Source organism: Bicyclus anynana, chromosome 5 (assembly GCF_947172395.1).
Source record: "Bicyclus anynana chromosome 5, ilBicAnyn1.1, whole genome shotgun sequence".
Classification (NCBI taxonomy): Eukaryota; Metazoa; Arthropoda; class Insecta; order Lepidoptera; family Nymphalidae; genus Bicyclus; species Bicyclus anynana.
In genome coordinates this window covers 14,887,029-14,900,642 of record NC_069087.1, presented here as the reverse complement: position 1 = coordinate 14,900,642, position 13,614 = coordinate 14,887,029, and the positions used below count along the sequence as shown (strand labels likewise).

The window sequence follows — 13,614 nt, the reverse complement described above, 5'->3', positions numbered from 1 at the left end:
AAATGCCAAAAGTCAAGCTGTATTGATGTCACGCATAAGTATACATATAAACAACCCCGGAGGACCCTATACACAGATTTAAAGAAACCGGCTATCATGGCAGGGAATAGCAGTGATGAGCTCTGAGAATACTGTTTTACCAAGAATGCTGAGAATACTTTGGTCCTTGAAAATCTGAGTTTTCAGATCACAGTAATTGGAAGACCCTCATACCTTGAAAAGTCAGCAGCATTTAATATCGAAGTAGTAGGAGTGAGTGCAGTGTATTGTAAGGTGGTCACTCACTCTGAACTCCATAACAATAGAAAATATATACAAATCTTAATTGAATGAATGATGGAAAATAAAAATTTATTGATTCACATCTTTAATAAAGATAATTATTAAATGTTTACTTCTGCATTTTTCATTTAAGTCTGGCCCTATAAAAATATACTATAATAACAATAAGTTATATGTAAATTTTGTATTTATTGTTGTTATTAATTAAACTTTGTATCAAAAGGATATAAGTTTGATTTTAGAATTGCAATAAGTGTGTGTGGTTCATTATTATCAGCCCATTACCAGGCCAAGCTTACCTACTAAATACATATATAATATTATGTGATCTAAAGCTTTGTGAAATGTAATTTTACCACTATTCCTAAGGATAAGCTACACTTATATTTATTTACTGCACTTACTATAAATTGTAAAAAAAATACAGCATAATAGTACCTACTTGTAATTATTTCAGGTAATTATAGGTGGTTTTGAGTAAAATAAACAAATTTCCTCTGACAATATTTTTTTATTTCAAGTAGGATTCCACATTACAAAAGTATGAAATATCAAACTACTTATATAGTAAATAGTATGCTTGGGATTTCTCTGCGTGATCGAATCACAAATGAGGAGATCCGCAGACAAACCAAAGTCACTGACATAGGTAGCACAGCGAGTCGTGAAGCTGAAGTGGCAATGGGCAGGCCACATAGTTCGAAGAGCCGATGAAATCGCGAACCCCCACTAGGTGGACCGAGGGCATCAAGCGGGTTGCAGGGAGCCGCTGGACGCTGGCGGCTCGAGACCGTTGTGTTTGAAAGTCCATGCAAGACGGCTATGTCCAGCAGTGGACGTCCATCGGCTGATAATTTTGATTATGATCATGTTCGTCCACATATCTTCAATATTTTTCTAACAACTCCTTCTTGTGAGAAAGAAACTTTTTGATAAAATTGATCTATTGTACTCTTGAACGAATTAAATTTTACTATGATAAATAAAAACAAAAAGTAAATGAAAATAGAAACTCAATTATTTTGTAAAATGTCAAAGAATTAACAAAATACGTCTCTCTGTGGTTCTGTCACAGAATTTTCAAAGATCTAATGTAAAATCATAGACAAAATTTGCTTGAAACTCCAGTCACCTAGGGTCTCTCTAGCAGTTTGTTTATGAAATGCAATGAAGGATGATTCAATAGTCAGCCCCTGGGTGAATACTGAATATTGGTTTGTGGGGGATTGTTCACTTCACGACTATCGGTGGAATTCATACCCTGGAATTCATAGTCGTGAAGTGAACAATCCCCCACAAACCAATATTCAGTATTCACCCAGGGGCTGACTATTGAATCATCCTTCATTGCATTTCATAAACAAACTACTAGAGAGCCCCTAGGTGACTGGAGTTTCAAGCAAATGTTGTCTATGATTTTACATTAGATCTTTGAAAATTCTGTGACAGAACCACAGAGAGACGTATTTTGTTAAAATTCTTTGACATTTTACAAAATAATTGAGTTTCTATTTTCTAATATTTTCATTTACTTTTGTTTTTATTTATCATAGTAAAATTTAATTCGTTCAAGAGTACAATAGATCAATTTTATCAAAAAGTTTCTTTCTCACAAGAAGGAGTTGTTAGAAAAATATTGAAGATATGTGGACGAACGTGATCATAATTAAAATTATCAGCCGATGGACGTCCACTGCTGGACATAGCCGTCTTGCATGGACTTTCAAACACAACGGTCTCGAGCCGCCAACGGCTCCCTGCAACCCGCTTGATGCCCTCAGTCCACCTAGTGGGGGTTCGACCAACACTGCGATTTCATTCGAACTATGTGGCCTGCCCATTGCCACTTCAGCTTCACGACTCGCTGTGCTACCTATGTCAGTGACTTTGGTTTGTCTGCGGATCTCCTCATTTGTGATTCGATCACGCAGAGAAATCCCAAGCATACTATTTACTATATAAGTAGTTTGATATTTCATACTTTTGTAATGTGGAATCCTACTTGAAATAAAAAAAATATTGTCAGAGGAAATTTGTTTATTTTACTCAAAACCACCTATAATTACCTGAAATAATTACAAGTAGGTACTATTGTGCTGTATTTTTTTACAATTTATAGTAAGTGCAGTAAATAAATATAAGTGTAGCTTATCCTTAGGAATAGTGGTAAAATTGCATTTCACAAAGCTTTAGATAACATAATATTATATATGTATATAAATAGGTAAGCTTGGCCTGGTCATGGGCTGATAATAATGAACCACACACACTTATTGCAATTCTAAAATCAAACCTATATCCTTTTGATACAAAGTTTAATTAATAACAACAATAAATACATAATTTACATATAACTTATTGTTATTATTGTATACTTTTATAGGGCCAGACTTAAATGAAAAATGCAGAAGTAAACATTTAATAATTATCTTTATTAAAGATGTGAATCAATAAATTTTCATTTTCCATCATTCATTCAATTAAGATTTGTATATATTTTCTATTGTTATGGACTTCAGAGTGAGTGACCACCTTACAATACACTGCACTCACTCCTACTACTTCGATATTAAATGCTGCTGACTTTTCAAGGTATGAGGGTCTTGCAATTACTGTGATCTGAAAACTCAGATTTTCAAGGACCAAAGTATTCTCAGTATTCTTGGTAAAACAGTATTCTCAGAGCTCATCACTGCTATTCCCTGCCATGATAGCCGGTTTCTTTAAATCTGTGTATAGGGTCCTCCGGGGTTGTTTATATGTATACCTATGCGTGACATCAATACAGCTTGACTTTTGGCATTTCTGTTATTTCATAGAATGCTTGATGGACTGCACCTACAGTCTGAAAATAAACATTATGTTAGTTACATTTATGTAGGTTATATATTTCCTAAATCAAAACTAGATAGGTATACCTAACATTTATATAGGTTAGATTACAAACAAACAAACTAATTAAATTCTTCATCATGAGTATGTTAAGCATGAGTCTCCTCTCAGAATGAGAGGGATAAGGTCCACCACGCTGGCCCAATGTGAATTAGCAGACTTCACACATGTAGAGACAATGTTTTTCCTTCACCGTATGAGACATGTAATATACATTTAAATTCATAAAATGCACATAACTGAAATGATTTGGAGGTGCATGTTTCAGACAGCATTTGAACCTACACCCTCCGAATAGAAGGCAGAGGTCATATCTACTGGGCTATATGGATTTTGACCTACTCTTAATTTATCTATACTAATATTATAAACAGGAAAAATTTGTTTGTTTGTTTTGAATAGGATCTGTAACTACTGAACTGATTTGAAAGATTCTATCACTGTTGGGAACCTACACCATCATAATCAAAGGCAGAGGTCATACCCACTGGGCTAATTGGTTTTATATCTACTCCTAATTTATCTTTACTAATAATAGAAATAGGAAAGATTTGTTTGTTTGTATGTTTTGAATAGGCTCTGGAACTACTGAACCAATTTAAAAAATTCTTTCACTGTTGGGAAGCTACACTATCTCCGAGCTCTATAGGCTATATTTTATCCCCATATTCTTACGGAAATGGGAACCACACAGTGTGAAACCGCGCGGCTTCTTCATGAACAAAAAATTATTGATAATGAACAAAGGTACGTACCTGATAACATCCCGTTTCATAGAATCGAAGTGCTGCTAGAATGTATAATACTAGCGGTATTGGTATTCCTCTCTTGGTCTTCTGTGTTCATTCTTCATCAAACAGAGACATATTATGCCTAATATGAGAATCTTTCGTACATTCCATATCGCCATAGTATTATACTGGGTTTACGCAATTGCGAATATATATCTTGGGCACTGATATAACTCGCTGTTTATAACTTCACTTATAACGATCCGAACGTCCACTTTCTAATAAATAAATCACGAATAACAACAAAAAAAAATGCCAGGGGATGGTTTGGCTGACAAATATCGGTAATTCAGCAGTCAGCCGCCAGCTCCTGTCAAATGAGGGGTTTCTTTTGTCTATGAAACGCGTAGGGGTTGAATTCGACACATAGCGGCTGAATAATCCCCTTAGGGGCCCCCTACTACGACTATGAATTCCACCGATAGTCGTAGTAGGGGGCCCCTAAGGGGATTATTCAGCCGCTATGTGTCGAATTCAACCCCTACGCGTTTCATAGACAAAAGAAACCCCTCATTTGACAGGAGCTGGCGGCTGACTGCTGAATTACCGATATTTGTCAGCCAAACCATCCCCTGGCATTTTTTTTTGTTGTTATTCGTGATTTATTTATTAGAAAGTGGACGTTCGGATCGTTATAAGTGAAGTTATAAACAGCGAGTTATATCAGTGCCCAAGATATATATTCGCAATTGCGTAAACCCAGTATAATACTATGGCGATATGGAATGTACGAAAGATTCTCATATTAGGCATAATATGCCTCTATTTGATGAAGAATAAACACAGAAGACCAAGAGAGGAATACCAATACCGCTAGTATTATACATTCTAGCAGCACTTCGATTCTATGAAACGGGATGTTATCAGGTACGTACCTTTGTTCATTATCAATAATTTTTTGTTCATGAAGACGCCGCGCGGTTTCACCCTGTGTGGTTCCCATTTCCGTAAGAATATGGGGATAAAATATAGCCTATAGAGCTCGGGGATAGTGTAGCTTCCCAACAGTGAAAGAATTTTTTAAATTGGTTCAGTAGTTCCAGAGCCTATTTAAAACATACAAACAAACAAATCTTTCCTGTTTCTATTATTAGTAAAGATAAATTAGGAGTAGATATAAAACCAATTAGCCCAGTGGGTATGACCTCTGCCTTTCATTATGATGGTGTAGGTTCCCAACAGTGATAGAATCTTTCAAATCAGTTCAGTAGTTACAGATCCTATTCAAAACAAACAAACAAATTTTTCCTGTTTATAATATTAGTATAGATAAATTAGGAGTAGGTCAAAATCCATATAGCCCAGTAGATATGACCTCTGCCTTCTATTCGGAGGGTGTAGGTTCAAATACTGTCTGAAACATGCACCTCCAAATCATTTCAGTTATGTGCATTTTATGAATTTAAATGTATATTACATGTCTCATACGGTGAAGGAAAAACATTGTCTCTACATGTGTGAAGTCTGCCAATTCACATTGGGCCAGCGTGGTGGACCTTATCCCTCTCATTCTGGAGGAGACTCATGCTTAACATACTCATGATGAAGAATTTAATTAGTTTGTTTGTTTGTAATCTAACCTATATAAATGTTAGGTAGGTATACCTAACATTTATATAGGTTAGATTACAAACAAACAAACTAATTAAATTCTTTAAATCTAGTTTTGATTTAAGGAAATATATAACCTACATAAATGTAACTTACATAATGTTTATTTTCAGACTGTATGTGCAGTCCATCAAGCATTCTATGAAATAACAGAAATGCCAAAAGTCAAGCTGTATTGATGTCACGCATAGGTATACATATAAACAACCCCGGAGGACCCTATACACAGATTTAAAGAAACCGGCTATCATGGCAGGGAATAGCAGTGATGAGCTCTGAGAATACTGTTTTACCAAGAATACTGAGAATACTTTGGTCCTTGAAAATCTGAGTTTTCAGATCACAGTAATTGGAAGACTCTCATACCTTGAAAAGTCAGCAGCATTTAATATCGAAGTAGTAGGAGTGAGTGCAGTGTATTGTAAGGTGGTCACTCACTCTGAAGTCCATAACAATGGAAAATATATACAAATCTTAATTGAATGAATGATGGAAAATGAAAATTTATTGATTCACATCTTTAATAAAGATAATTATTAAATGTTTACTTCTGCATTTTTCATTTAAGTCTGGCCCTATAAAAGTATACAATAATAACAATAAGTTATATGTAAATTATGTATTTATTGTTGTTATTAATTAAACTTTGTATCAAAAGGATATAGGTTTGATTTTAGAATTGCAATAAGTGTGTGTGGTTCATTATTATCAGCCCATGACCAGGCCAAGCTTACCTATTAAATACATATATAATATTATGTTATCTAAAGCTTTGTGAAATGCAATTTTGCCACTATTCCTAAGGATAAGCTACACTTATATTTATTTACTGCACTTACTATAAATTGTAAAAAATATACAGCATAATAGTACCTACTTGTAATTATTTCAGGTAATTATAGGAGGTTTTGAGCAAAATAAACAAATTTCCTCTGACAATATTTTTTTTATTTCAAGTAGGATTCCACATTACAAAAGTATGAAATATCAAACTACTTATATAGTAAATAGTATGCTTGGGATTTCTCTGCGTGATCGAATCACAAATGAGGAGATCCGCAGACAAACCAAAGTCACTGACATAGGTAGCACAGCGAGTCGTGAAGCTGAAGTGGCAATGGGCAGGCCACATAGTTCGAAGAGCCGATGAAATCGCAGTGTTGGTCGAACCCCCACTAGGTGGACTGAGGGCATCAAGCGGGTTGCAGGGAGCCGCTGGCGGCTCGAGACCGTTGTGTTTGAAAGTCCATGCAAGACGGCTATGTCCAGCAGTGGACGTCCATCGGCTGATAATTTTAATTATGATCACGTTCGTCCACATATCTTCAATATTTTTCTAACAACTCCTTCTTGTGAGAAAGAAACTTTTTGATAAAATTGATCTATTGTACTCTTGAACGAATTAAATTTTACTATGATAAATAAAAACAAAAAGTAAATGAAAATATTAGAAAATAGAAACTCAATTATTTTGTAAAATGTCAAAGAATTAACAAAATACGTCTCTCTGTGGTTCTGTCACAGAATTTTCAAAGATCTAATGTAAAATCATAGACAACATTTGCTTGAAACTCCAGTCACCTAGGGGCTCTCTAGTAGTTTGTTTATGAAATGCAATGAAGGATGATTCAATAGTCAGCCCCTGGGTGAATACTGAATATTGGTTTGTGGGGGATTGTTCACTTCACGACTATGAATTCCAGGGTATGAATTCCAGGGATAGTCGTAGTAGGGGGCCCCTAAGGGAATTATTCAGCCGCTATGTGTCGAATTCAACCCCTACGCGTTTCATAGACAAAAGAAACCCCTCATTTGACAGGAGCTGGCGGCTGACTGCTGAATTACCGATATTTGTCAGCCAAACCATCCCCTGGCATTTTTTTTTTGTTGTTATTCGTGATTTATTTATTAGAAAGTGGACGTTCGGATCGTTATAAGTGAAGTTATAAACAGCGAGTTATATCAGTGCCCAAGATATATATTCGCAATTGCGTAAACCCAGTATAATACTATGGCGATATGGAATGTACGAAAGATTCTCATATTAGGCATAATATGCCTCTGTTTGATGAAGAATGAACACAGAAGACCAAGAGAGGAATACCAATACCGCTAGTATTATACATTCTAGCAGCACTTCGCTTCTATGAAACGGGATGTTATCAGGTACGTACCTTTGTTCATTATCAATAATTTTTTGTTCATGAAGACGCCGCGCGGTTTCACCCTGTGTGGTTCCCATTTCCGTAAGAATATGGGGATAAAATATAGCCTATAGAGCTCGGGAATAGTGTAGCTTCCCAACAGTGAAAGAATTTTTTAAATTGGTTCAGTAGTTCCAGAGCCTATTCAAAACATACAAACAAACAAATCTTTCCTGTTTCTATTATTAGTAAAGATAAATTAGGAGTAGATATAAAACCAATTAGCCCAGTGGGTATGACCCCTGCCTTTGATTATGATGGTGTAGGTTCCCAACAGTGATAGAATCTTTCAAATCAGTTCAGTAGTTACAGATCCTATTCAAAACAAACAAACAAATTTTTCCTGTTTATAATATTAGTATAGATAAATTAGGAGTAGGTCAAAATCCATATAGCCCAGTAGATATGACCTCTGCTTTCTATTCGGAGGGTGTAGGTTCAAATGCTCTCTGAAACATGCACCTCCAAATCATTTCAGTAATGTGCATTTTATGAATTTAAATGTATATTACATGTCTCATACGGTGAAGGAAAAACATTGTCTCTACATGTGTGAAGTCTGCCAATTCACATTGGGCCAGTGTGGTGGACCTTATCCCTCTCATTCTGAGAGGAGACTCATGCTTAACATACTCATGATGAAGAATTTAATTAGTTTGTTTGTTTGTAATGTAACCTATATAAATGTTAGGTATACCTATCTAGTTTTGATTTAGGAAATATATAACCTACATAAATGTAACTAACATAATGTTTATTTTCAGACTGTAGGTGCAGTCCATAAAGCATACTATGAAATAACAGAAATGCCAAAAGTCAAGCTGTATTAATGTCAAGCATAGGTATACATATAAACAACCCCGGAGGACCCTATACACAGATTTAAAGAAACCGGCTATCATGGCAGGGAATAGCAGTGATGAGCTCTGAGAATACTGTTTTACCAAGAATACTGAGAATACTTTGGTCCTTGAAAATCTGAGTTTTCAGATCACAGTAATTGGAAGACCCTCATACCTTGAAAAGTCAGCAGCATTTAATATCGAAGTAGTAGGAGTGAGTGCAGTGTATTGTAAGGTCACTCACTCTGAAGTCCATAACAATAGAAAATATATACAAATCTTAATTGAATGAATGATGGAAAATAAAAATTTATTGATTAACATCTTTAATAAAGATAATTATTAAATGTTTACTTCTGCATTTTTCATTTAAGTCTGGCCCTATAAAAATATACAATAATAACAATAAGTTATATGTAAATTATGTATTTATTGTTGTTATTAATTAAACTTTGTATCAAAAGGATATAGGTTTGATTTTAGAATTGCAATAAGTACTGTGTGGTTCATTAATATCAGCCCATTACCGGGCCAAGCCTACCTCCTAAATATATAATATTATGTGATCTAAAGCTTTGTGAAATGCAATTTTACCACTATTCCTAAGGATAAGCTACACTTATATTTATTTACTGCACTTACTATAAATTGTAAGAAAATACAGCATAATAGTACCTAATTGTAATTATTTCAGGTAATTATAGGTGGTTTTGAGTAAAATAAACAAATTTCCTCTTACAATATTTTTTTATTTCAAGTAGGATTCCACATTACAAAAGTATGAAATATCAAACTACTTATATAGTAAATAGTATGCTTGGGATTTCTCTGCGTGATCGCATCACAAATGAGGAGATCCGCAGACAAACCAAAGTCACTGACATAGGTAGCACAGCGAGTTGTGAAGCTGAAGTGGCAATGGGCAGGCCACATAGTTCGAAGAGCTGATGAAATCGCAATGTTGGTCGAATCCCCACTAGGTGGACCGAGGGCATCAAGCGGGTTGCAGGGAGCCGCTGGATGCTGGCGGCTCGAGACCGTTGTGTTTGAAAGTCCATGCAAGACGGCTATGTCCAGCAGTGGACGTCCATCGGCTGATAATTTTGTATATGATCATGTTCGTCCACATAACTTCAATATTTTTCTAACAACTCCTTCTTGTGAGAAAGAAACTTTTTGATAAAATTGATCTATTGTACACTTGAACGAATTAAATTTTACTACGATAAATAAATACAAAAAGTAAATGAAAATATTAGAAACTCAATTATTTTGTAAAATGTCAAAGAATTAACAAAATACGTCTCTCTGTGGTTGTGTCACAGAATTTTCAAAGATCTAATGTAAAATCATAGACAACATTTGCTTGAAACTCCAGTCCAGGCCCTCCCAACCGTAGAATAAAAAATGAGAATCCTCCATCCTTTACTAACAAAAGAGAGAGATATCTCCATCCTTCTCCTTGTTATGGGCTGTAGTAGGTGGTGGCCATGCCTATCTCTTTCACCTGTACACTTAAATAAACTTGCACACTGTTACAATTCTAAGTATCGAAAAACTGATGTGATTGGTCAAATTTACACAAAGAAAAATAATAGCTTTTATGAATGAAAGAGTAATGTGTTTATACCACGTGTGTAAGATTGTTTTGAATTTGTTGCCTCGTGCTTGCGCCGCCATTGTAATTTTACTGCGAAAGATTGGTTTTGACTTTTCAATAATTGAAATCATTGAAATTCGCATGAGCGCCGCTGGAATTACTAATAATAAAGATAAATCTTTCTTGTTAATTAATTATCTTCACTATTTAAATAAATTTTGATTAATAAAAAGATATACAATGTAGTTCGATTCGTGCTTGGTTATTGATAAAAGTAATTTTGTTTTAAATGTGTTATTCCCAAGTGTAAAACGCGATCAAATTACGTGCTGTACCTTTTACTGATAGTGATAACACTAGATGGGAGGCATGGTTCATCAATTGTCCAATATTACGGAAATATACTCGTAGGCAGTTAGAAAACGTTAAAATTTGTGAAAACCACTTTCTACCCAGGTATGTAATTATCATAGATTGACAAAGGATGCTATTCTTACTTTAAATTTAGAAATTACACTATCTACTCATAATCAACCCCTTCAATGTGATCCAAATACTATTTCACCACCATCTGTAATTTCAAAATTTCTAGATTTTTTTCCATTCATTGTAATGAATTCCTGTACAATAGTTGACCATATTCCATCTACTTTTACATTACATACAGACAGACATCTTCAAACCCATTAAATTTCAGAGAGTCAGTCTGACAGTGGTAAAGAACAGTTTTCAATATTGTCTCCGGTCAATGTTATTGAAAATTCCAATTTACAAACTGATGTTGAGTCTACTTTACAGACTTCAACTGCGAGTCAAGCTGATTCCATACCTGCTAATTGTGAGTCTGCTTTAGAAAACATACCAGTGCACGTTAGGTCATATAACAGACTCAAGTCATGTAGAAAGCTAGATTTTGTTCATAGAGTTCCGGAAGATAAGTTTGAAACTCTTCGTAAGAAAAATTCACGTCAAGCAAATCAAAGTATCCCCTGTTAAGTCATTTTGAAAAGGTATTAGTAGACTCACAATTAAGATTATCTGGTGTTAAATTCAGAGGTGCTAGATATATCTACCAATGATGAAAAAATTTTTGCACTTTCCTTATCTAAAATTAGTCCAAAATGTTATACTTTCATACAGGTGTTATTCAAGGTTTTGAGGATATAGGAGGTGGTGTCAGAACAAATAATGTTGCTGATTAAGTTTTAGTTTTTATGCTGTGTGGGATATTTTCTTCTTGGAAACTACCTTTAGCTTTTTATTTTGTCCGAGATGGAATTAAAACTTTAAATTTAAAAAATATTCTTAAAGAACTTCTTGATGCCATATTTAAATCAGGATATGGAGTGAGATGTACTGTCTCAGATCAAGGGTCTGCTAATGTTGCAGCAATAAATTCATTAATATCTGAGATTTACTTATTAACCGTAATAATAGTAATGATCCTGATAATGTCTTTTATTATATATATAATAATAATAAAATATATCACATGTATGATGTACCACCATACGTACAACGGCCAAACCTTAGTGGCCAAGTGCGGACAAGGCCCAGGAAGAAAAGAAAGAAAAAGAAAGTACCACATTTATTAAAATGTTATCGAAACAATTTTCAGAAAAAAGACCTACTTATTGGTAATCAACGTGCACAGTGGTCCATCATTGAGGAGCTCTATGCTACAGATGGTGAAGCCGGACGTGCAAGAACCACAACCCTGACGGATAAACACATTAGACCAACTTCTTATGACAAGATGAAGGCAAGTTGTTTTAATCCCTTTTTAATACCTTTAAACAAGCATTCCTTGTGTATATACAAGCTGAATCTCTGAAAAAGTTCCAACAATTTAAATGAAATTTAATATGCAGGGGTTTCGGAGGTTTACTGTTAGTAGGTGCGCCAAAAAAAATTTGAACAAAGCTCACAGAGATATTCATATAATGCACAAGTATGAGACAAATATTTTAGCATTCCATGGATTCATGGTGATCCTCTCGCACCTTCTATGGTGTACAGATACAGACTAACTACATAGCCATTTTTAGTCAATTCATTTGTTATACTACAGCCTTTCTTAATGAGTACTGTTTACCAACAAATAAATTAGAAATGAAGGTAGATAACACATGTCTTTTTATAACTTATTTATTTTAAATTGTGTATGGTTTGTTTATAAAATGTTATATAAAATATATTTACCATATCTGATTGTTCTATGGTAATTAATCAAATTTATTTTCATTAATTTAAATGCAAGTTAATTATAATTATTACTAGCGGACACCCGCAACTTCGTCCGTGTGAAAATCGAAACACACTTTCAACCCTTTCGCCACTTCTATGTATATTTTCATATGTTTTATATCACACCATCACACTTCACGAAAATTTTGTGTGTAAGTGTGTAAGTATGTTGTTGTATGATGATGAAGATTAAGGACAGTTAATGGAATTCCTCAACAGTTTTAAGTAGCTACTTTGTGATTGGGTTTGATTAATTTGTATTGATGAGGAGTTTTCACCTAGATGGGTTGTGACTGTCATTAGGGGTCTGGTTAGGAATACGAAAGACACTTAACGGAACTCTTCAACGATTTACAGTAGCTACCTTTTGTTAGGAATTTAAGTTGTGTAATCATGTCATCTCTTTTTATTTTTATTTATTTATTTTATAACAATATTTATATTAGATATAATAACATCACCATTAGGTAATGACCAGGATTTCTCTCTGGGGCACGCAGGTCTGAGTCTGACACCACCAAGTGTCTCCTGCTACTAAAATTTCTCTTAACAAGTTCAGTGCCACATCACACGACGTCGCGTGAAACGGCCTTTTACGCTGAGGCCGGTAACGCGACGTCGCGTGTCAAACTTGATATTCGTGTTTCTACACCTACTAAAATTGTCAGTTCACCAGAAAACATGTTGAAGTACGTCATTTTATTTGGACGGTGTTAAGCTGTTATGAAACGGCCTTTTATGCTGAGGCCGGTAACGCGACGTCGCGTGTCAAACTTGATATTCGTGTTTCTACACCTACTAAAATTGTCAGTTCACCAGAAAACATGTTGAAGTACGTCATTTTATTTGGACGGTGTTAAGCTGTTATGTATCAAGCCACAAAATGTGCGAAATTGAACTTTGAATGCAGTTTAGTTTAGTTAGTTCTTTAGTTCAAAACTTCATAAAGAACACCACCGTATTATTATAATAATATTGTCTTCTATACTTTTTCATATTTTGGTTACATTGGTACATTATTGCAATCTAATCAGATGGTTATATAATTCACAATCAAACTATTGTATTTAGCGTTTATGTGATATACTGCATTGGATGTAAAGGATAATAATCTATTGCGCTATTCCTATTTTTGCCTTAATGTA

General features: G+C 34.6%; 3 long non-coding RNA genes across 4 annotated transcripts; 2 read left to right on the top strand and 1 right to left on the bottom strand.

Annotated features, from left to right (window-relative positions):
- Positions 1-2,902: 2,902 nt before the first annotated feature.
- LOC128198134 (uncharacterized) lies at positions 2,903-8,873 on the bottom strand. Of its 2 annotated transcripts, none has more exons than XR_008250872.1 (3): positions 8,776-8,873; positions 3,930-4,406; positions 2,903-3,127 (listed from the first exon to the last, which is right to left on the bottom strand). It is a non-coding gene; the product is annotated as an uncharacterized LOC128198134 (long non-coding RNA). The 2 variants fall into 2 exon arrangements; XR_008250871.1 differs by lacking the exon at positions 8,776-8,873 and adding an exon at positions 5,921-6,399.
- On the top strand, positions 4,396-6,123 carry LOC128198135 (uncharacterized). Its single transcript, XR_008250873.1, has 2 exons — positions 4,396-4,832; positions 5,690-6,123. It is a non-coding gene; the product is annotated as an uncharacterized LOC128198135 (long non-coding RNA).
- A 1,132-nt stretch (positions 8,874-10,005) lies between the features above and the next one.
- LOC112046948 (uncharacterized) lies at positions 10,006-11,983 on the top strand. The gene is made up of 2 exons (XR_008250870.1): positions 10,006-10,678; positions 11,841-11,983. It is a non-coding gene; the product is annotated as an uncharacterized LOC112046948 (long non-coding RNA).
- The last annotated feature ends 1,631 nt before the right edge of the window (positions 11,984-13,614 follow it).